The sequence below is a fragment of the Callospermophilus lateralis genome, unplaced genomic scaffold (assembly GCF_048772815.1).
Source record: "Callospermophilus lateralis isolate mCalLat2 unplaced genomic scaffold, mCalLat2.hap1 Scaffold_137, whole genome shotgun sequence".
Lineage (NCBI taxonomy): Eukaryota > Metazoa > Chordata > Mammalia > Rodentia > Sciuridae > Callospermophilus > Callospermophilus lateralis.
This window is the reverse complement of record NW_027512527.1, coordinates 841,864-866,700: the sequence shown is the minus strand read 5'-3', so window position 1 is coordinate 866,700 and position 24,837 is coordinate 841,864. Positions and strand designations below refer to the sequence as shown.

Genomic DNA, 24,837 nt, shown 5'->3' with positions numbered 1-24,837 from the left:
CTTGGAGTTTAGTATCTTGTCCACACAAAAGGCATGACTTCTTTCCTACATAAGCTGGTGCTCCTTTGGAAGTCAAGGATACTTGTTTTCACAAACACTAATGGAACCCTGTTTCCTTAGTCTTATGTGACAGTTCACATGGAGTAGACAGAACATCTGGTGGGTGCCCTGAGAAGCACAGCTGGGGCCACTGGAGGCACCAAGTATCCCGGATGTGGCTGAGCCCAAGAGCCCGGCAGCAGTGATGGTGCACCTGCCCAAACCTGTCTTCACAGCATGTTCTAGCCTTTGATTTTGCCTAGTGCTGTAAGGTGGGTTCCCCCCAATGCAAGACTTGCCACAACTACAGGTAGGAAGCAGAGCAGGTGCAGGTGTCGTTCCAGGGGGAGAGTGTGAGGAGGAGCTGAGTGAAGCAATTTTTTGCCTGACATAAGAGATCATCCCTTCCAGCAGAGTTGTTGGTGTTTTTCTACTTGCATTCTGGGAACGGCAGGGAGCCGATGAGTAATGCTTTACCTTCCTAACCCAAATACGGGAAGCAGGCCTAAGGTTGGTGTCTGGCACTTACGGAAGCAGTTTCCAAAATAGGTGTGGCCTTAGTGGGGGATACCTGTTGTGAAAAACCAGCAAAGTTCTGAAGGACCTGTATCCTTAGGAACACCGGGAGCCTCACCAACTTCAGCTGTGGCCATGGAGGATAACAAGGAACCACAGAGCTTCTCGTGGTGCAGAACTGGAGGTGAGTCAGGAAGCCTGCCCCACTGTCAGGGCAGGCTATCCTCCCAGTGTCTGCCCCAAAGAGTTTTTCTATCACTAGGGCCCCTTGGTGGCTTCTGCACAGTGGCTTTCCTTCTTTCCCACAGGGATTGGCTGTCTCTGTTCTGGTTCCATTATTGCAGCCAGAGTGTGGGTGGCAGGGCTGTACCTTGTGGAATCCCTTATGGGCTCTGAACTGCCAGGAGCTACATCCTGATGAGAAGGCCTGGTGAGTGGGCCTGCCCTACAGAGTCTGACTCTGAGTTGCTGCTGGCAACTGGCAGGGACTCCTGGTGGCCTCCCTAGGGGAGCGTGAGCATGTGTTCCTTCACCCAGAGCCACTGGTGTTTTTGGTGTGTGTGCCTGCCCACTCTGGGTGACATTTCCTAGCCTTCTGTTGTTGGCTATGGTCATGTGATTTGTCTGGAACCAAGGGCATTTGAGTGGTAGTGATGTGAGATCCCTCTGAGGATCTGAGATCCCGTTTTTGCCTCATCTAAGAGAAAGCTGCCTGTGAGGGTGGGGTATCCCTCTGTCCCGTACTGTGGACTGGACAGGGCAACACTTGAGGCTACAGCAGTGTGCTCAACCTTGGGGGCTCTGTGTGGAGGGCTGCAGAGCTCCCGTGCGCGCATAGGGTCCTTGACTACCTGTGTGTAGACCACACACCTGCCTGGGCCAGCATGCTCAGTCTTTATTTCTCACACTAACCACCTGGGGAATGTGTTCAATGTAGGTGGACTCAGGCCCTGAGAAAGGGCCCGGATTCTGCATTCCTTGTGGGTCCTGGGATATATCCAGGCACCTGCTGAGTTGGCAGGAGCCTCATTACCTGCCTTCCCTTTAAACATATGTAAGAATGAACTTTCTAATGAGTCCAAAGTGTTTTGGAGTAGTTTTTTTCTTAATTACTATACTTCTTGAACTTTTCATGTTTTAAAACCCTATAGAGGCTTAGTTTTGCAGCTGGAGGATCAGGTGAACGTCGACCTGGCTGGAAGTGAGATGACCTCAATTTTGCAAAGCCCTAAGGCTCTGCAGCTTACTCTAGCCCTAATCAAGCCTGATGCAGTTGCTCACCCATTGATTCTGGGGGCTGTTCATCAGCAGATTCTGAGCAACAAGTTTCTTATTGTACAAATGAGAGAACTACTGTGGAGAAAGGAAGATTGCCAGAAGTTTTACAAAGAACATGAAGAGCGTTTTTTCTATCAGCGATTGGTGGAGTTCATGGCTGGTGGGCCAATCCGAGCTTATATCCTAGGTCACAAGGATGCCATCCAGCTTTGGAGGACACTGATGGGACCCACCAGAGTGTTTCGAGCATGCCACATGTCCCCAGATTCAATTCATAGGAGTTTTGGCATCTCAGACACGCCCAACACCACCCATGGCTCAGACTCTGTGGTTTCAGCCAGCAGAAAGATTGCAGCCTTCTTTCCTGACTTCAGTGAAAGTGCTGGTATGAGGAGGAAGAGCCCCAGTTGTGCTGTGGTCCTGTGTGCTACAGAGGGAGGCATCCACTGTGCAGCTGGAACAGGAGGCCCAGGACCAGCCCAAAGAGGGCCCATCAAACGATGAGGATTGGTAGCAATGCCCAGACTTTTCTCCTAGATCTCTGGTCCAGAACATTCTCATGGGACCAGGGAAGCCTGGGCTCATGGTGTTATTTCTACTTGGCATGACTACTTGCTAGAGGGCCTAGGTCCTCACTGCAGAGCCTCCAGAATCTAGCTATCTAGCTCTTCCCTAGAATGTTCATGGTTTGTTTAAAAAAGAAAAAAGTGATTCTTTTTTTTTTTGACTGAGAAGTATTCATCTCTCTTCAAGGAAGAGCTTGCCCAATTGACCTGCCTGGAAAATACAGTGACTATATAAACAGTATTTAGCTTTTCTTCCTTAATAGAAGTCAGTGTTGTGAATTCTCAAATAAATAAATAAATAAATAAATCCCTATAGAGAACTCTTAATAAGCAACTCAATAATAAAATAGATAACCCAATTTAAATATGGATAGACTTGAATTAGCGTTTCTCTAGAAAAGATATCTAAATGGTCAATACATGATATCAATACATGATATTATGGTCAATATCATTAGTCATTGGGGAAAAGCAAATCACAATGGCAGTGATATACTGCATAGACATTAGAAGTGCTATTGATGATATGGACTAATTGGAACGTTCATCTATTGCTGGTGGGGATTTTTATTTTTTTGGGTACTGGGGATTGAACTCAGCGGCAGTCGACCACTGATCCACATCCCCAGCCCTATTTTGTATTTTAGTTACAAACAGGGTCTCACTGAATTGCTTAGCGCCTTGCTTTTGCTGAGGCTGGCTTTGAACTCACCATCCTCCTGCCTCAGTCTGCCAAGCTGCTGAGATACAGGCATGTACCACCATGCCTGGCCACTGGTGGCAATTTATAATGAAGCCACTCACAGCCTCTCAAATAGTTAGGCATAGAGTTGTGATAAAATAATGTATTTCCACTCATTTAGTTTGTCCAATAGAAATGAATATATGTTCACATAAAATCTTTTTTGTGAATGCAGGTAGGATTATTGAACCCAGGTTTGGAGCCTTGTTCCATGGAAAAACCAGTGTCCTGAGAGACCAGTATTGGGAAGGAAGCAAAGCTTTATCCAGTGGCCACAGAAAGGAAGAGAGCGAGAGCTTTGTTCAAAATCAGCTTCTGAACTGCATGGACATTGAGGGGTTAGAGACGTAGACCAGGAATAATAAGTGAGAGGGACAGGCTAGTGAAGGGAAGGACATGCATGTCTTTGAATAGGTAGAGAATATCCAGGAAATTGTTGGGCCACTTCTTTTCAATCCTTTCATGCTCTGGTGTTTCCCACTGTGACATCTGGTAGGTGTCTTAAGCCTTCAGTTGAGGAGAGAAAGTAAGCAAGGCTGGGTCCACTTAGCCCTGTATTAAAGTTTTGGACAAAATGTTTTTCAATTGATCAACATGTCAACATGCAGAGTTGAATAGAATCTGACCCAAAGATTAAGTAGCAAAGGAGATAGACTCGATACGAAGGTGGAGATGCCAGACCTGTGCATCCCGTTCTTGTTCTTCTGAAGAGGTGCAGTTTTTTAGCACAGTTACCCACCGGGTAATGTAGTAGCTGTTATATTCGTAACCCACACATCACAGAGGGACATACTAGTGGAAATCTGATAATGTGTTGCCCAGCTGTGCGCCCTCCAAAATTAGTGATTTTTACTTCAATTAAGAGCAAGTGAAAGTGGAGAATTTATTTAGGTTTTCCTTGTTAACAATTGCAGCATTATTCATAATAACCCCAAATTAGGACTCAAATGTCCACCAAATGGTAGCTAAAACGTTGTGATATATTCATACACTGAGATATTTAGCAATATAAAGAAGTACTAATGTATGCTAAAATATGCTAGGTTTTTGCGGAGAAGTTAGGGGTTATGGATTTAACCTAGGGCTCTCGAGCAGGCTCAGTATGAGATCTTCCACTGAGCTATAGGCCAGGGCCAATGTGGTGTGTTAATCACGTTTTAATTTTTCTGTATTTTAAGATGTTTTGCCACCTTGGGGGCTTGGTTAGGCAGCCCCTCGTAGAGTTTGCTAATTCCTAGAGATTGCAAATATTTTTCCATGAGCACATTTTTGATGTTTTAACCAATCCAGAGCTCATACCCCTATATATCTTCTTTAACATACTCTTACACACTAAGTGAGAGTTCTGCCCTCAGTCACACCAGAGCCAGATACTGGACAACTTGATAATCCTCTGTATCCCACAGCTCACTGAAACTGTGCAAAGCATCAAATCAAATCAAATCAAAGCATCCAAACTTGCATACCTGCCTCACACATTCCTTTCAGCAGAACTCACAACAAAGGCCATATTTTCCTCTTTGAGGCTCCAGAATGACCCTGATACTTCCCTCCCCATGTGGGTGTGTCCTTTCTTCTTGGGAACTTTAAATAATAAACTCTTAAAATTGTCTTTATTTTTGTCACTACCATACCTGGTTAGAAACATTTTAATACATGTGGGATAACTTAGGAAAAAAATTGTTTTGTAAAAGAAGCCAGACACAAGAATCACTTAATATATGATGATTTCATTTACATAAATAGGCAAATCTACAGAGACAGAAATAGATGTGTGGTCTCCCCAGGGGGTGGGGTGGGGGTTGGGGGGATAAGGGACCTGGGAGTGATTGCTGATGGGTGTGGGGTATGTTTGTTTGTTTGGGGGGGATAAAAATTTCCTAAAATTAGATTATGATGGTAGTTCTGATGAAACTAAAAATTTTGAATTTTATAAAGGGCAGATTGTATAGCCTATGAACTATGTTGGCTGTACTTTTGTGAATGAAAAGTAAATACGTTTTCTTGCTACTTCTTCCCTCCCAGCTTTGGAAACTGTTTTTGACTATTCTTTTAATTGCAATGTAGTTGTTTGTATAACATTAATAAAAATGGTGCATTTGTAATGGATATACTTGGAATTTTGTTATGGCTTCCTAGCCTTGAGAGACTTTTGAAAACAACAAATCTGCGATTCATTCAGAAGTTCCAGCAAAGAAAATTTAAAGACTAAATGTGGTAGTCACACCTCTATTCTTGCTGCATTATGGAAGGAATAAGGACATGTTTAATGAAGCTGTATTTATTTGGCAAGCAACTTAGCCTGGAGGATGTTTAGAGAAAGGCTACCTGTCATGAGACCCTAGCTCTGCTCACTGGGTTTGAGTCTGTTATCTGCCTGTTGACTGGACTGGATCCTGAATTCTTGGGGTTCATCCAGTACAGATTTCCCCCACAGAGTCTCTAAGAAGAGCTTCCCTGTTCCAGAAGGCCAAGGAGCTGAAGCTGGCCAATGCAACATGGAGCACAGGGACACGTCTCACGGTCGGTGTGCGAACCACACAGAGAGCTCCACAAACCCCTGATGCCCCCTTGAGCAGAGACATTGAGACTGCAGACCCCGCTGAAGGCTGACGACACGAGGCTGTGCACAGCTTTCCCCAAGATGGCCAGAGAAGACTACCCTATGTGAGCCTCTTCATCTCTCCTTGCTCATGCCTACATCTTTCGCTTGGCAGGAATACTCTGTCATTAGCTTTTCACATCCAGTGGCTCCTTTGGGTCACTTGACAGAAGGGACCTGTGATGTCAAAAAAGCTAGACATAACATAAGCGATCGGTTAGTCTAGCTGGTGGCTAGCTTTCACAACAGCCCTTCTGCCACTGTGTTCCAGTGGTGAGGAGGACCCTTCAATAGACAGCCTCCTAGATGGGTTTGTCTCTCTCCTTGTTTTAATGGAACCCAGTGATAGGATACTAGATAACAGAATTGCTCCTTACTGGCCGAAAATGGAGGAGCCTGGGCAGTTGCTAGGACTCCTTGTGGCACATGGAATAATACCTCTGGGTATTGTGTAGCCTCAGGTGCCAGAAGTTGTTGAGCCAGTGACTTGGTTGAAATGCCTTGAGCCTCATTGGGCTCATTCTTTGATTTTGCTCAGGGAGACCCTGGCTAATGGCTGTATTTTAAACTCATGGTATGATCCTCTGAGAGTCACAGTCGTCTGCCTGGTACACTGTGTTCTCTGAAAAAGTATGAAATATCCACATGGAGCCATGTCCTGTCAGGAAGTTGTCTTTCTTCAGCTAGAATCATGGAAGCTCTCCAAATCTGTGATCACGAGGCCATCAAGGACATGTTGGGACTGGAAATGCCAAATGATCAGACCAGAGCAGAGTTGCTCCACCTCAGTTGTGTGCTTGAAGCACAACCAGAACCAGAGAACCAGAGTGCCTGAACCAGAGTAATAAAACTGGCTTTGAGAGTAGCCTCCCATTCTGTGGTTCTACGCAATGCGGAGTTATGATCCATGTATACGTAATACGTCAAAGTACAGTCTCCTGTCATGTGTATCTTAAAAGAACAAAAAGAGAAAAGAGTTTGAAATGACCGATTTCACTCTCCTCAATGCTTTTATTCTTATAAAACCACCCTGCCTTGCTCAGCTCTTTCTTTTTTATGGCATGAAGTGCTGCCTTATTCTATAATCAGAAACAAAAGACAACTAAGGTCTTGTGGGGCTGGGTTGTGGCTCATAGGTAGAGTACTCACCTACCATGTGTGAGATACTGGGTTTGTACCTCAGTACCACATATAAATCCTCAGTCCACATATAAATGAAAATAAAGATGTTGTGTCCACCTATAGCTAAAAAACAAATATTTAAAAAATGTCTTGTAATTTTGTGTGATTACAGTTAGGGCTGATTCCCAGAAAGCTCCCATGAGGGAGGGAATGTTTATGCACCTCTATTACTTTGGGAGACCTAAGGAAAGAAGAGTAATATTGCAGAAAGGGGAATTATGTACCGGGGATTGAGTCAGCACTGGCTAGCAGCTTCGGAGGTCCAGTTGGGATTGTGATTGTACATCTCAAGAGCGCCCAGTCAGCCCTGTGATTCCCTCCTCCCAGTGTCTTGCTGCTAGTCAGGCTGGGTGTGGTGGTTCCTTTTGAGGGTTGGTGTTTTCTGGGCTCATTCAAGAGTGTAGGATAACAAGGGAAGAGTTGGAGCCCCAGGCTCCCTCTTCCTGCTCTGAGATATGGGCATGTTTGTGACTGTCTGCAGTGAGGGGGTGTGTGCTGCCGGCATTGTCTAGCAGACATAATCAGCTTCCTCTCCAGTGTGCAAACCCCAGTTTGGTCTCCATTTGCAGTTCATCTCAACTTCCCTTATTCCACTTAAATCTGAGCCCCTTTAGCTTTTCAGGTGAGCTGGTTGTAACACCTGTCTGAATCCTTCATATCCTATATGAGACTCAGTTTCTCTTTCTCTTCTGATTTCCTTTTTCTTTTTCCCTGTGAATGGGTCTTATGTGCTCTCATGTGGTCTTGAACTCTTAGATTCTAGCTTTGAACCTGCACAAGCATCCCAAGCAGTGGCACAACAGGTGTGCACCACTGCACACACCTCTGGAAATGGTATTTTTGTATGTAATTTTACATTTTCTGAAAATTTTATTTTAGCAGCATGTACCTTAGTCTTCAGGTTGAGAAATAAATCTTAGCAGTAGGATAGAATATCCTTTCCCCCATTGCAGAGGTACCCAGGAACCTGAATATGGAATGATGATGTCTTTAGAGCTCTTGAAGAAGCTGGATGTCATTAAGGTATTAAGGAAACTTATCTTTGCATTTCAACTGTACATTTCTAAGCCAGCACTTGAAACACTATAGTCTTGACTTAGACATTGTTTATGTGTTGGTGTCTGCCTACAAAAACAAAATAACTAGGAGGAAATGAACAACCCTGTTGAAGGGTCAAACCTGGAAACCAAACCTTCCTCTTTTTTTTTTAAGTATTTTTTTTTAGTTGTAGATGGACACAATATCTTTATTTTATTTGCTCATTTTTATGTGGTGCTGGGGACAGAACCCAGGGCCTTAAGCATGGGAGGCAAGCGCTCTACCACTGAGCTACAACCCCAGCCCCCAAACCTCCCTTTTAAAAAAAGAGCTGGTTCTCAGGGGTGCTCACTCTTCAGGTCTCCAGCCATGGCAGCCCCTGGGGCAGAGTGAGAAGTCCTGAAAGTAGAGGTGTGGACAGCATGGAGCCAGGCTGTGGGAGGGAAGGGACAGTGGACACTTCCTGATACCCTCTGGAGCCAGCTGGGTGATGGGCAGTGAACAAGGGCTTCTCTCCACCACCAGGGGTGACATTGCTCTGATCCCAGGTGCGACAAAAGCACATGCCTTGTGGTACACGTGCCAGGCACCGTTTTTCAACACTTACACTGATGTGTCATCCCATGAGTGCTTGACAGTTAAAGAAACCCAGACACAGCAAGGAGTGGCCACTCTGCTTGAGCCACTGCTAAGTAAGGTGCCAGATCCTGGGCTTTCCTTTTCCATTTCTAATTTTTTATTTATTGTTGTGGTACTGAACTGTGGACCTGAACCCATGACTTCACCCATGCTAGGCCAGTGTTCTACCACCGAGCCATACCCTCACCCTCCCCAAGATTTCAAAGCTCACAATAAACAAAAAAGTGGAAAAATGGTCATCAATGTCTATATATACATCTATGGTTTGCAATTCCAAACATCCTGTTATGCTCTTCTACTTCTTTGTATTTTGGAACACATGGGAGTATTACAGTTGTGGGCTACTTCATTCCTACTTAGGAACACTCTCTTCCAGGCGTCTCTATAATATTTCTCGAGCTCAGTCATAAGTGACCATGCACACAGCACCCACTCACTCTTCTCAAGCTGCTGGTTGTTTTCACACAATGACCTAGGCTTTGGGAAGACACAAGGGCAGCTGCCTTTGCCTTGGTGGTAGTGTGTTTTCCTGGGGGAGGGGTAAGCCATAGTCCAGGGGCCACATCCAACTATGATGCTTGTTTTGCTAAGTGTGTCTGCTCTCCTGTTGGACGAGTAGTTGCAACTGAGGGCATAGCCCACAGAGCAAGGTGTTTAAGGCCTGGCTCCTTCTAGGTCTGACCACGCCTGAGTTCCCCTCTCCCTCCCCTTGACCTAGCTTTTACAGTGACCAAGCTCCTGGCATGGAGTTTGCTTCATCATGAAAACAGTCTGCAGAGTGGACATTTATCAAGAATCCTTTATTCACCTTCTCATTTGCATTAGTTATTTTCAGGAATTTCACTTTTCTCTCCCTGTGTTGAAGAAAAGACCTCAGGGAATTAGTGGTGCCTGAGTGAGCTCTCTAGTCCACCTTTGACATGTGACACCTAAGCACTTGATAAGGATGCCTTGAGGGATTTTTTTTTTTTTTTTTTGTCTAAGGATAGTTTTGAAAGCATAAATATCCTTTGGGTCACATCAGTGCAGGATACCAAGTGGGGACCATGGTGGAGGTGTGAGTTCAGCTCACCACTCACTAACTTGTTTATCCTGAACAAACTGCCCATGAGGCCCCTCTGCCTCTGGGGACAAAAGGGCCAAGTACACGGGGGTCTCGGCTCCTTCTTCCAGGCTCTTGGTGGCCGAGGGTCCTGTCATGTCGGTTCTCACCCACCCTGGGCAGCAGGCATTCAGCAGGATCTTGTCTCCTCTCCTCTGTTCACTGAGTTTCCAGGCATAGATTCTGGACAGGACTGTGACACCAATCTTGGACACTCCATAGGCAGAATTGGGCCAGCCTTCTTTTTCGTGCACTCCATTTTTTGTGTCTTCCACAAACTTGTTCATGAGCCCCACCAGCTCCTCCTCTGTGATGGTCTCACTTCGAAACTTCTGCTGCAGCTCTGGGCTGCAGCGTTTAAGGTAGACCAGAATCAAAACGCTGGAGACATTTACCACTCTGCCTAAAATACATTCCAAACCATCATACATTCACCTGTGTTAACATGTAACATAAAATCTACATGAGAACAGTGAAGACCAATTATACTGAAATGTTAGAGCAGAAAATTGTCATATGAAAGAGCGCTACCAGTATGAGCTGTAGGAGAAACAGACATGGACTGTCGGGTGGTTGCATAACGAACTTCCATAAAGAACCTCCTGGGATCACAGGGTGCTTGTGAGCACAGAAGTTTCAAGGAAGCTGTACACTCAAGTGTCAACTCTAAGCCACACATCTCCTTGTTGTAAAGGCGGCTGGCTGCCAGTGTGTTCTTAATGAGAGGGGGTCTCCCTGAGTGGAGGAGTACTAGGGCAGTTTTTAGTGGAAGACTAGGAGAGTCTGTGGCGTGCACAGCATGAAACACTTTGATGGGGAGATGAAATGAGCCAGGAGGGAGACAGGGGCAGATCACAGCGTCACTGTGAACCATGCTGAGGGCCTGGATTTCTCCTGAAGGAGTCTGGGAGTGCCCGGCACAGCTTCAGCTTCAGCAGACACTGTGCAGAGCCCTGGGAAAGTGCATGACTCAAGAAGGGAGGCCTCTCAGGAGGGTTTGCAAGTGTGTGCATGGTCAGCTGAGGGCCCGTTTAGGGCTGGAATGCGGGATTCGGGTGATTCTCAGTAGGCACAATCTTTTTAATTTTATTATTTCTTTTTCTTCTTTTTTGAGAGAGAGAGAGAGAGAGAGAGAGAGAGAGAGAGAGAGAGAGAATTTTTAACACTAATTTTTTTAGTTATCGGCGGGCACAACCTCTTTGTTTGTATGTGGTGCTGAGGATCGAACCCGGGCCGCACGCATGCCAGGTGAGCACACTACCGCTTGAGCCACATCCCCAGCCCCTTATTATTTCTTTTTGATTTCAGCAATTGAACCTAAAGGTGCTTAACTGAGCCACATCCCCATCCAGTTCTTTGAAATTTGAGGCAGGTTCTTCCTATATTGCTTAGAGCCTTGGTAATTTGCTGAGGTGGGCCTTGAACTTGCAATCCTCTTGCCTCAGCTTCCTGAGTTGGTCGGATTGCAGGGGTGTGCCATGATGCCTAGCTCAGTGGGCACAATCTTAGCACATGGGCATTGCTGATGTGGGGGCAGAGCCTCGTGACCACCAGGGTGGCCATGATGGTGGGTGGCCAGGAAGATTTAGAGGAAGGATGGACATCCTCTGAAAGTGTCAGTTGTAGATTGGGGGTATCAGGAGTTATGGAGGATCAGGAACATCCATGTGTGAGTTGGTCTGGGAGTGTTTTGGGCAGGTGACAGGTTTAGTGGGGCTGTGTCTAGTGAGGTGGTCCTAGTCCATGAGTCTGAATAAGGGTGCACAGAATCGAATTTAGGGCCTTTGTCAGTAGGAGGGAAAGAAGAAATAAAGAGCTGCTCTGAGGAGACCTTTGAACAGACACTTGAGGATACCAAAGAGCCAGGTGCGGCAAGAACAGTGCACAGAGGATTAAGCCACTGGAGAAGGGGGGTGGGGAAGTAGAGCTGCACCTGGCAGGTGGAGGCCCAGCAAGGCAGGGGCACAGCTGCAGCAGGAGAGGCCAGGGGCAAGGAGATGAGACTGTAGGAGGGCAGGGCCAGATCACCCACCCCACTCACCTTGTGGTTTTATGAGGGGGAGTAGATCTGTGCAGACATCTCGGGTACCAAAAAAGTTTGTTTTCATTGTGACTTCTGCTTGAATATGAAAGGGTGTCGGATCAGCCGCTTTTGAGAAAAAAGAGAAAACAATAAACAGTTGCCTTGGGGTAGAATTTCTCAGAAATAAAAGAGTGCACAGGATATCCCTCCAAGTAAAGTCTTGTGTCTAGTGCAGGGTTGTTCACACTTGAGATCTCCTGGGAAGCGGGTATAGCAGTTGGGGAAGGAATAGGGAAGGGTTTCAGATAGTGACCTCATTATATTGTTATATTTTCTTCTATATGAACATGTAGCATGAAATCCCATCATCATGTACAGCTATAATGCATCAATAAAAAAAATGTGGAAAGCGGAAAAAAGTCAATCTCCTAGTTTCATAACATTCTTTGTTTTTGTAGAATGGCAGTATTGGGGTAATCTGAGTCATGGGTACTATTTACTATATTGGTGTAATCAATATTTTGCAATTATTTATTTCAAAAGTAGTCAAAAGTCTATTCAACTGCTTTAATGTAAAGTTTTTTTGTAAAGAAAACCTAGAAAGGTCCCAATGAGTCCCAGCCACGCAAACACAATGTCCCTTTGGCTTGCACCTTCTCGGTCTCTGTTTTCCCTATGGCTTCAGTCTGTGCTGTTCTGTTGCTTTCTAGGGAGACTTTCTGGATCCCACAAAGCAGAGGGCACCCGCCCCTGAGCCGCTTGAACAATCGTGGTCCCCCAGGACTACAAGCTTTGCACCCCGACCGACCGCTTACTCTTAAAGGCGATGCCCGCGTTGTTGACCAGCACATCTAGTCCCCAGTACTCCTTGCGTAGGAAGTCGCGCAGGTTGCGGATGCTCTGCTGGTCGTCGATGTCCAGCTGGTGGAAGAGCGGGCTCAGGCCCTCTGCCTGCAGCTGCTGCACTGCTGCCTGGCCCCGCGCCTCGCTGCGCGCGGTGAGCACCACGTCCCGAGAACTGGCGACAGAGGTCGCGCACGATGGCAAAGCCAATGCCCTTGTTGCCTCCAGTGACGAGCGCCACCGGGCGACAGGACGACATGGCTGGTGGGCAACGCGGAACACCTGCGCGGAAAGCGGACCTTAGAACCTCTGCACCGCTGGAGCGCAAAAGTGGAGCAACCGCTTTTGCCCGGGACCGCCCGCCCACCACGCAGGCGCAGGCGCAGCCCCGCCCCGCGCAAGGCGTGGCCCGCCTGGAGTCCCCTGGAGTCATTTTAGGTGGTCAAGGACTGGGAGCTGGAGATTAAAGTTGTGCTTTGCAATTTAATCTTTGCAAAACTCGCCTCCTGGTTTTATTGGTGTGTACTTAATGAATTGTTCAACTGTGGTTTCCTTCCGCGGTTAGAGAAATAAACAGTGAAATTGAGTAGCTTTTTGTAGAGGAACATGAGGAGTGTTTTGGGGGAGTCAGAGTGAACCAGGAGGTAGGCTGGGGCAGATCACTAGCATCCCTGGGAACCATGCTGAGGGCTTGGACTTTCTCCAAAGGATTTTTGGAGCGGTTTGCCAAGCAGACTGTGTGCAGAGCCCTGGGAAAAGGAAAGGATTCAAGAAGAAAGGCCCTTCTCTTGCCACACAGGCCAGTGGGAGCTGGTGGGTGCTGGCAGGTGCCTACCTGGTAGAGTAGAACCATTGGGATTGGTCATGTGACTACATCTGTACTGACTCCCAGTGCTGGTCTTCTAAGGTTTGCTTTCTGTACCACCAAGTATATAGTTATTCACAATTGTGCTTGAAAGACATGTGGCTTGTGTATGAACTTCCCCTCCCTTTATCTCTGCAATTGAAGTCTTTCAAACTAGAGTTGTGGAATGAACTAAAAGAACAGTCCAGGGCATCAAATTTCTGTTCATTTCACCCTAAGTATATAAAAGCAAAGCTACTCACCTGTCCTTTTTGAGAATGGAGAAGTATTTACTAAATCAGCTGTTACTTTACTATGTATTTGCAAAAATGCCATCCTACCTGGCTCTGAGAGCTGCAGTGTACAGGTGCCTGGGCACATCACAGCCCTTCACACACACACACACACATACACACACACACAAGCACACACACACAAATCACATGTCAGGATATACTTTTCTTTCCCTATTTTAAGATGAAGGAATGGACTCCTGCTGAGAAAGTTTATAAGTTGGTTAAGTGATTCGAATGAATTTTCCTCATCCCTTGGAACTTACAACTAGGGAAGAGGGGACTAGATCAAGTTTCATTTCTGTCCTGTCCCATAGATATCCACAGTGGCTATTTATATCTAAGTTGAAATTGATGTACAATTAATGCAAGTTATACTTAATGCAAACTTAATTTTGCAATTAATGTGAAATTTCTGTTTTGGGCTAGAGTTGTGACACAGGGGTACAGCACTTGCCCACCATGTATTAGGCACTGGGTTCGATCCTTAGCACCACATAAAAATAAAATAAAGATATTGTGTCCACCTATAACTAAAAAATAAATATTAAAGAAAAAAATCTGATTTTTTAGCTGGGCGCCACACCTGTAATCCCAGTGGTGCAACAGGCTGAGACAGGAAGATCATGAGTTTGATGCCAGCCTCAGTAAAAAGCAAGGCGCTAAGCAACTCAGTGAGACCCTATCTTTAAATAAAATACAAAATAGGGCTGGGAATGTGGCTCAGTGATTATGTGCCCCTGAATTCAATCCTGGATACAAAAAAAAAGTAAAGAAAAAAATTTCTTTTTCAGGGCTGGGGATGTGGCTCAAGTGGTAGCGCACTCGCCTGGCATGCGTGCGGCCCGGGTTCGATTCTCAGCACCACATACAGACAAAGATGTTGTGTCCGCCAAATACTAAAAAAAAAAATAAATATTAAAATTCTCTCTCTCTCTCCCTCTTTCTCACTCTTTCTTTAAAAAAAATTTCTTTTTCAATTTCAATTACCACATTTGAAGTGCTCAAGATTCACACATCTGTGACCATGGTATTGGGCAGTGCAATGCTAAGGTATTTTCATCATTGCAAAAGAGACTTTTGTACAAAGCTGCTTTACACAGATTCTGATTATGTTGCCATTTCAAAGTGACTTTCCTGGCAGTTGATTTAACAACAAGTTGAAGAACCTTGCTTTTTTCAATGGATTTTTTAAATTAAGGTAATAATAAAATCACAAGCAGTGGTAAAAAAAACAAGAGAAATCTTACTGCCACTTCCGCAGTTTCCCTCAGTCTGCAAACTCTAGTATGATATCACACATATATTGACATGAAAAGGATGACAAGTCATTTTTGGAGTTCTTCTGTTTTGTGTCCTTACTCATGGGTGTACAGTTACTTCTGTTTGATTTCATCACATGTGTAGATTGTACAGGGCTCCTGCCCAAGACACAGCATTTCCAGGAGCAGAAGAGCGACTATTGTTGCTGTTGTATAACCAAACTCTTCGCTCTTGCTCCCAAACCCAGTCTATCCCCTATCAATCAAGCATCTGCTTCCCTTTTCTCCAGGTTGTTGGAAACTTGTTACACAGATGAAGCCTAGGATATGTAACCCTCTGGGTTGTCTTTTTCACTTGGCTAATGAAGTGGCTTTGTGTGTTCTCTTTCACCCGAGTGTAGGTGTGGTCTGTGGTTGGGTGGCCTTTCCTCTCCTGCTTTCTTCTGTAGGTGTGGTGAGCCAGTGTAGGAGGGCATGGGTTAAGGACGTGGGTTGAGTTAGAGTGGGTAGGAGGGCCACTCGCTGATGGCTGGTGGTGCAGGAGCTTGGAAAAGAGAGCACCTGCTGATTAAAAAGGCAGTGCCTGAGAGAGGGCCCTGGATCACGATTTTCAGGCTGGTTTGTTTGTGCTTTCAGAACTGGTCCTCACACAAGAGTTGACAGTTCAATGGGGCTAAATGCTCCAGAAAATTCAGTATAGGAACCATCAAGTATTAATAAGTCGTTGCTGTTACATCAGCCCTGTTTTTCTCATTGCCAATTGCTGGGGCAACATTGGCAAAAGAGAAAGAGCTTGTTTACTTGGGTGTGGTGCAGGGTTGACCCAGTCTTAAGTCCTGCCACTCCCGCAGTAGGGCTTGGGGAAGTTTACGAGATAAACAAGAGGGTGGTTCGACAAAAGGGCATATATGGCTGGAGTTGAAGTAATCTCTGCTCTGACTATGCATTATCAACCTTTATGTCTCTTCATGGGATATATGTTCAGATAATGGCATTAGCAGGAGTGGAGGGTGCAGTGTGGATTTCCCATTGTCAAAATAAAGTTAGGAGAGGTGGTACAGTCCTGAAATCCTTGTGAATCCAGAAGCTGAGGTGCTGAAGCAGGAGGATGGCAAGTTCCAGGCTGGTCTCAGCAATTTACCAAGAAGTTGTCTCATGGGCTGAGGATGTGGCTCAAGCGGTAGCTCACTCGCCTGGCATGCGTGCGGCCAGGGTTTGATCCTCAGCCCCACGTACAAACAAAGATCTAAAAAATAAATATTAAAGATGTTGTTTCATGATAAAAAAAAATAAGAAGGGCTAGGTATATAGCTCTGTGGTAAAGCACCCCTGGGATCAATCTCCAGTGCAAAAAGAAAAAAGAAAGAAAGAATCCCCAATGGACCCTTGCATAGGCCCAAGTGAAGAGCCAATGCTTTCACAAAGGCAGACTTTAAGTCCCTGGAGGGAAACCTCAGCCACTATTTTCATTATAGGCTGCTCTTAAAAGGTCCCAGCTACCGCAAAGTGGGAGACTAACAACATATGCCGAGCTGTGTGACCTCCAAAATGATTCCCCCCTTTTTTGTGCCACACCGAGGACTTAGCCCAGGGGCACTTTACCACTGACTACATCTCCAGCCATTTTTATCTTTTATTTTGAGGCAAGGTCTCCTTAATTCACCTAGGCTGGTTTTGAACTTGTGATTCTCCTGCCTGAGCCTCCCCCATTGCTGGGAATACAGGCATACGCTACTAAGCCTGGCAGAACTCATGATTTTCAAGGTCTACTAAAAGCAAGAAACTAAAAGTGTGTGAAGGTGGAGATTTTATGTGGGTTTTCTTTTTGGTTTCATTAGTATATGAAAAAGGTTACATCAAGAGTTAGTGGGGCAATGGAAGGATCATTCAAAATCAGTGCTAAGGCAAGGAAGCAATGATTGAGGGGGAAAAGTAGACACTGAAATAATCACTAAATAATTTCCAAAGACAGAGAACGAAACTGATTTATTAATGCAACCATAAAATAACTATAGAAATACATAACATTTATCCCTTCAACCTGGGAAAAGCACTTTATAAGGATAATTATAGGAGAGGACTCATGAAGGACTGACAGAGCTAACTATGGAAAACTTCAAGCATTTGTTTTTAGAAAGCATGGTATTTAAAAACCTGAAAATTAATCTCTATTTGAAGGATTTTGCATCCTTTTTTCCTTTGTGGCATTTGAATCTTGGATATTTTTTTCCTCTCAATTATTTTTATATATTTTTTTCTTTCTAATTTTGGTTATGTATATTATTATTATTATTATTATTATTATTATTATTATTTTAATATTTATTTTTTTCATTTTGGGTGGACACAGCATCTTTATTTTTTATTTTTTTAATGTGGTGCTGAGGATCGAACCCAGTACCTCATGCGTGCCAGGCGAGCGTGCTACCACTTGAGCCATATCCCCACCCTTGTATTTTATTATTATCATGTTTTTTTTGCTTTGTTTTTCTCTTTCCCATGCTGTGGTTGGAACCCAGGGTCTGTCCCACCCCTGACCTATGTCCCGAGCTCTGGGTCTGGATTCTCGTTTGTTTGTTGGGCCACCCCAGCACAAAGCACTTTGTCCAAACGTCTGAGAAATAAACCCAAAGAGCAGGGTGAGGTTCTGGACCTTCCTTCTTCCTGCCGTTGGCTAAGTTGGGAGACATGCGTGGGTGGTGAGAGTCAGAGTTGTGGGATCTTGGCTCCTGTGTGGAGAGAGACTTTCATCCCATCTATCAACTTGTGGAGTAAATTGACATCTTTACTATCTATTGGTTTAAAACAATTTTTTAATTTGTCTTAAAGAACATACTTTCATGGTGTCTGTGAAAACATGCTGGAAAAGACTATTGCTGAATCCTAAATCATGACGCTCTCGGGCCTTTCCTTGCCTGACTTGTCCATACCAGCACCAACATCTTTCTTGGGAGTGCCCTGTGTGTCACAGAGGATCCACGTGTGGTGGTCAGGCCAGCTTTTCCACAGTGTTACTCAGTTTCATCTCAAACTTTAATTAGATCTTTCTTTGCACGGAGGCCTGCCTCCATCCTGAGCATATGGACTTGAATAATTTTGGACCTTGCTGTGCGGTTAACATACCTTGTCTTTCTGGTATATTGCCCGTAAGGTTTGTTCACATTGTCCCCACCCCCCCCTCCTTAAGTATTGTAAGGATACTAGAAAACTTCTCTATGGCAATATGTGTTTGATTCATGGACTTACACTTTGATCATCTCATTAAACCACACGCAGCATGGTTGCTGAGGAGTACACTCCTGCCTTGTGGGAGATATATCTCAGAGGAACAGGAGAAGAATGCATAGTACTAAGTCTTTTTAGTACATTCTTTTTTATTTTTTAGTTATAGTTGGACACAATATCTTTATTTTAATTATTTATTTTTATGTGGTGCTGAGGATTAAACCCAGGGCCTCGCACGTGCTAGGCGAGTGCTCTACCACTGAGCCACAACCCCAGCCCCTTTTTAGTATATTCTTTAAGGGTGGTCAGGGGCCTAATGTCAAGTGTTGTCTAGAATCAATAGTAAATTTTTTTTGCAGCTTTTAACATTATCAAGAAGGTGCTTGAAGGGATGGGGGCTAAGCTTATCCTTGGGATAGAGTCTTGAACTGTTAGAAACTATGTTAGGGGCTGGGGATGTGGCTCAAGCAGTAGCACGCTAGCTTGGCATGCATGGGGTGCTGGGTTTGATCCTCAGCACCACATAAAAATAAAATAAAGATGTTGTGTCCACCAAAAACTGAAAAATAAATATTAAAAAATTCTCTCTCTCTCTTAAAAAAAAAACTATGTTAGTGTTTAAGTTGTTTGAGGTGGGGACATAGATGGACAAAATTGTTTGTGCTGAGGGTCTGTAGTTTTCATAGAACAAGTTTTAAATCAGGAATCTGGCTATAGTTCTGTCAAGGAGAGAACCTTTTTCAGTTCCTATATAGCAAGTGGGATCATACATTATTTTTGACCTTCATAACAAGAAAGTTCTTATTTAAATGCTGCTTTTCTTTTCTTTTTTGTTTTGGTACTGAGGATTGAACTCAGAGGTACTCCACCACTGAGCCAAATCCCCAATCCTATTTTGTATTTTATTTAGAGACAGGGTCTCACTGAGTTGTTTAGTGCCTTGCTTTTTGCTAAGGTTGGCTTTGATCTCATGATCCTCCTATTTCAGCCTCCTGAGCCCCTGGGATTACAGTTGTGCACTACTGCGCCTGGCTCAATGCTGCTTTTCTTGATGTTTAGAGGGCAGGTGTATGTGATGCCCAGAGCTGTGGCAATTACCTTGAGATCACGAGAGAACAACCAAAAAGTGTATTGAATAGCCAATTACATCAGGGATGGTAATATGGAAAGCTAGAAAAAGGGTTGAACTTTAAAGACATCACCAAGTCTCAATCTGTTAAACACAGTAATAAAAGTGGGCCAACCAACTAACAAAGAAATGAAAGACCATTAGATTGAAATAGTTCTAATGCCCTAGATTCCTATATAAACCCAAATCTGACTGAGATGTAAAAGAACATGAGGACTGGATATTGGCTAGTGGTTAATAAGAGCATGTACAAGCCCCTGGGAAGATTACCAGCTAAACATGTGCATGCATGTGGGTGCCCCCCACTCCACAGACACACACACATACACTTTAAAAGAAAATGAAACTCAGGCTAGCCAATGACAGGTGGTCAACTGGGCTTTAGCTGTATTTCCTTGAACTTCCCATGGAAACAGTTCAAATAAGGCTTTTTTGTGGTTAAAATTCAATTTTGTTGCTTTGCTTTTGAGAAACTGATGTGACTCCATTTTTGAAAATAAATAAATAACAGCAGCTTCTACCTCAAGGCCTGTCTTAAGGAAGGGGGCGGGACCCTTGTCCTTAGAAAAACCCACAGAGCCTTTCTAGGCAGATACCCACCCTGCTGAGTTGTTTGTCTGTAAATAACAGGAGAGATATGCAGCACCAGGTGTTCCTGACTCAGTTAGGCTAGGTGAAGACCCATAGCAACCCATCTAGCAACCACCAATCAGCATGAGACAGGGAAAATACCGGGGATGCCAGATGACCCCTCAGTAGTTTATGGTGGTTGATAACATGTTGGGAAACCATGTAGTTTAGCACATACACCCCTCATGGCCTAAACCAATCAGTTCAAAGGCATCCCCCTCTTGTACTAACCAATCACCCCTACCCAACTTGTTCCCTCCAGTGAATGTGTTAATCAATGTTAAGAGTTGTTGTTTGATTTTTCTGCGGTATGGAATGATTTGCTGTGTGATATTGTGACGCATAGAGTATTCCCCCAAAACCTATAAAATCTCACTGGACAGAAGACTGGGACTCACTCCTCGGGAAATGGTTGTGACTCCAGGCTCAAGCTTGCAATAAAGACTCTTGTGTGATTGCATCGGATTTGGCTCCTGGAGGTCTATTGGAGCCCCACGAATCTGGCATTACACTTTCACGTTCACCCTATAAAAGCTGCCTCCTGGTACTCTTTCCAAGTGGAGATCAAAAGGAATTCCAGTTGCATCCTGCCTCACTCATGAATCTCTGCTGAAATAAAGTTAGTTCCTTAAAAACTTTATCAGTTTATTTTAACAGTTCCATGCTTGGAAACATCTATTTCTAGCCCACACATCTTTTTTTTTTTAAGTTTTAAGTTTATAATTGTTTAATGTAGAGTAAAATTGCAAGTGTAATACAGAGAATTAAAGTGTAATACTAACTTGGTTTCTTCTATTAACATCTTACCACTATTGTTACTGGTAATCCAGTCTTATTCCTCTGTTATATGTTCCCATTAGAGAAGACTTAAGGTGAGACTTGAAAAGTAGCAAAAATAGCTGGGTACTCAGGAGCCTGAATGAGGCAGGAGGATCGCAATTCAAAGCCAGAGTCAGCAACTTAGTGGGATACTGTCACAAAACAAAAAGTGGATGTATCTTGCTCTTTTATGCTACTCATAAGCTCTAACTTGGTTTCTTCTATTAAGAAGGTTGGTCTCTGTCCCCAGTGCCAATCAATGCCAATTTAATAATGAGGACATGGTTTTGAGAAAAAGGAAAAGGTTTATTGCTTTGCTAGCAAAGGAGAGACACAGGGGACTATCCCAAAGGTTGTGACTCTTCAGATCAGGAGGGACAGGGAGTTTTAAAGGAAATTCAAGGGTTACTTTCCAGGTGTGTTCTGGTAAGGAGTCCCAGGATGCCCTGATGGCGTGTTAGGATTAATTTGTTAATTTAGGAGATATTCATTTCCCAGATCTTCAGCAGGCATCTCCTTCCTGTAGGGGTATGTTCAAGGGCAGAAGAAAATATAATCCTGACCCCCTAATCTTGTTAGGGAGGGGAAGAGGGGAGAAGAGAGAGAGAAAAAAAATATATTTTTAAATAAGCCTTAGAGCAATGAGGGCTATAATCAGAAGGTGAAGGGACCACTGTTAAAAAGTCCACCTGAGCCCCCACCTCAAACAACTTAAACACTAACAAAGTTTCTAACCACTCAAGGCTCTGTCCCAGGGAGGAGCCTAGTCCCCCACCCCACATTTAAGCACCTTCCTGAAATGTTCAAGCTGCAAAAAAACTATTTATTCTAGACAAAATTTGATATTAGTTCCGTGACCACACTTCCTTCAAAAATGTACTAACAAGAGCTTTGTGTTATGAATTCTCCCCCTATTCTACGGAAATGTATATCCCTTAAATCAGGAGTGTACCCCCTCAGCAACCTTGTTGCATGTGGTAAAATGAGATGTACAAAGTATAAATTCCTGAATCAAACACTGTGATACTGATAAGCATCTTGGAGATTAGGAACTGGTAGCTACACCCCTACCTCCACCCCCACTGTTGCAGATTAAACACCCAAGAAACCACAGGCAGAAAGCAAGTTTTATTTAACAGAGGGACAAAGGTAGCAGACTTCAGAGGAGAAAATGGGGCCCAAAGCTGGGTGCCAGTGGGAGTGGATGTATCTTGCTCTTTTATAGACCCCCAGAATTCCACCACCTTCTCTTCTCCATACAAGCACCTAAGGGCAGGAAGGAGCAGCACAGAAGGTAATGCCTTGTGCTGGGAAGTGCTGTCCAGGTTAGCTGTTAGAAACCAGTGATAACCAGTCCTCATCTCCTCAACCCCCATCATTCATTATCTACACTGACTGCCAGGCTTTTGGCCCCCTGCCTCGGTTTGTTGAGGAATGTGACATTTCCTGACCCCTCAGGATAGGCAAGGCTGCAGATAGATTGCTTTTTGGCAAAGTAGGCTCATTTTATATTCTCTTAACCCTTTGTTCCCACCATCCTATTCGTCCTATTTGTCAATTTTCCATGTTACATTGCCATAGAGTTTTCTTAGGTTTACAATATGTATACAATGGCAAGGAGGGGATTGCAATGCTAATTATATTAGAGTGCTATTTGATAATTTGTTTAGGGTTATCTTGAACATATTGCAGTTTAGGGAGCATGCCAGAGACCTGTTTGACAGCGTGGGTGTGCTGTTTGCCAAGAGACCCAATAATTCTGACCACAACTGGTTATAGCTTTCTGACAGCAGATTTTGGGATCCCTCTCTTTAGTCTGCTTATCTTCCCTGTCCCTTCCAGTGACCTTGCTCATGTCTATATTACCTAACACTGTAGTATTTTTGTCACAAGAAACCAATACTGAAGCAGCTGCAAAAACTAAGCTCCACACCTTATTGGATTTCACTTGTTTTCCTCCTAATATCCCTTTTCTATTCCAGGATCCCCTCCAGGATACCACACTGCATTTAATGGTCATGTCTCTCTGGTTTTCTCTCGTTTACGACAGCTTGTCAGAGTTTGGTTTTCATGACAGAAAAGATATTTTAGGAATCCTGGGGTTGTTTTTTTTTTTTCTCTTTTTTTCAAGGAAGAACGCGAGTTATGGGTTTGGGGAGGAAAACAGGAGGAAAATGCTGTCTATGTGACTTATTCCGGATGCTGTCGCCTTGACCAGCTGGCCAAGGCGGTATTTGTCAGGTTAGTTCCCACCCAGCCCCTCTTCCACGTTGTACTTTCAGGAATCCATTTACTAAGCACAGCCCACATCCAAGTGGTGGGTAGAAATGGAGCTGGAATTGGTATCGACGTGGATTATTTGGAATCCTCCTGCAAGGCGGGTCTGGAGCTGGGCAGAGAGCGGGAGCGGGACAGGTGGGGAGACGGGCGAGACCGTGTCCAGGCCGTGTGAGGGGAAGAGTGGAGGGGGTGGGGAGCAGGTAGCGCCAGCCCGGTAGGGCCTGCGGGTGGCGAGGGATGCCCTAGGAGCTGCGTCCTAGTGGAGCACAGGGCAAGCCTGGGCAGCTCGGCTCCTCGGAGGGCCGTGGCCACCCGCGCGACCTCGGGCGCCGACCCAGCGGTCAAGGTTGGGTGCAACCGGCGAGCCGTGGCAGCTGCGCATGCGCGCACACCGGCGACGGGAAGGGGCGGGGCTCCGCGAGTGACTGGCGTCTGGGCGGTCGAGGGGCAGAGGCGGGCATGGTGGCTCTCAGCCTCTGACTGTGCGGGTTGGGCCGCCCTCGGCAAGTGCAGTGTCAGAGGCCGTGGCGAGCTTTCTGGTGAGCCGGGGAACTTCCGGTCAGAGCCGCGCATTGCCCGGGTGGCGGCGGCTAGGGCTTGCAGGAGGGTCCCTCTTGAGTTGGGCGTAGGCGGAGACGCGCGTGCGTGGCCGCCGCCCGTCCCAGCAGTGCGCACGCGCGGGCTGTTCCTTTGGGCATGCGGCTCTGGCGCCGGCGGTGGGTGTCCCCGGCAGGCGGCGGGCGTGGTGGAGCGCGTCGGGGACCGGAGGATGGTCCGGCGTCGCGGGTGAGGCCAGCGCTGCGGTCGTGGCCCGCCGGACGCAGGGGGCCTTTGAGCCACCCTAGAGGAAAGCCCTGCGGGGCGCGGAGCGCTGCTTGTATGGAAGCAGCTTGTTGAAATTCTAGTAGCCACTCTTCATCTTGCCACCTTGGCTTGTCTGCTTTTTTGACTTGTGTTTTCTCCCTAACTAATGCAAACACCTGTTTAAAGATGTTTATTCCAAGACTGTGAAATGGAGCTACACCCCCAGTGCTTTTTATTGTTATTATTTAAAATTTTAAGATGGGGGTCCAGTTGGTGAGGCTGGCCTCGAACAAATGAGTGATTCTCTTGCCAGTGTCCTCTCATTGTCTGGGGTTACAGGACTGTGCCACTGAAATCGAAGTTTTTGATTTGTCGAAAAGTTTTAATGGAACAGGAATTTCACAGCTCTTCGAGTTCTAAATATGGTTAATTCAAATTGGTGTTTTAGTAAATGTTGGTTATGACTGCGATATGCAAGTCAGCAAAGCACTCGTTTATAAAATCAGTTATGAGCCCACGGTGGCACACGGTGTAATCCCAGCATCTCTGCAGGCTGAGGCAGGAGGATCATAGGAGTTCAAAGCCAGCCTCACCAATAGAGAGGAGCTAAGCAACTCAGATTCTGTCTCTAAATAAAATACTGGAATGTGACTCAGTAGTCAAGTTCTCCTGGGTTCGATCCCTGTACCAGGAAAAAAAAAATTCTGTTTTCAGTTTCAGTAGCCACAATCGAAGTACTCAAGATTCACATGTGTCAGGGACTACTGTATTGGGCAGTCCAGAAATAAGGTATTTGTATCATTGCCCGAAAGTCTTTTGCACAGAGCTGATTCTAACTATGTTGCCCTTTCAAGGTGATTTTCCAATGGAAATTTTTAATGAGGTAATGATAAAGTATAAGAGGTTGTAAGAAAACAATAGAGATCTTACAGGTCACCAAAGCACCTGTTTATGAGCCAGGCATGGTGGCACACACCTGTA

At 45.1% G+C, this 24,837-nt stretch overlaps 2 pseudogenes; one reads left to right on the top strand and one right to left on the bottom strand.

Annotated features, from left to right (window-relative positions):
• The first annotated feature begins 1,758 nt into the window (after nucleotides 1-1,758).
• Nucleotides 1,759-2,337, top strand: LOC143386518 (nucleoside diphosphate kinase 6 pseudogene; annotated as a pseudogene).
• Nucleotides 2,338-9,381: 7,044 nt separating this feature from the next.
• On the bottom strand, nucleotides 9,382-12,829 carry LOC143386513 (carbonyl reductase [NADPH] 1-like; annotated as a pseudogene).
• Between the last annotated feature and the right edge of the window lie 12,008 nt (nucleotides 12,830-24,837).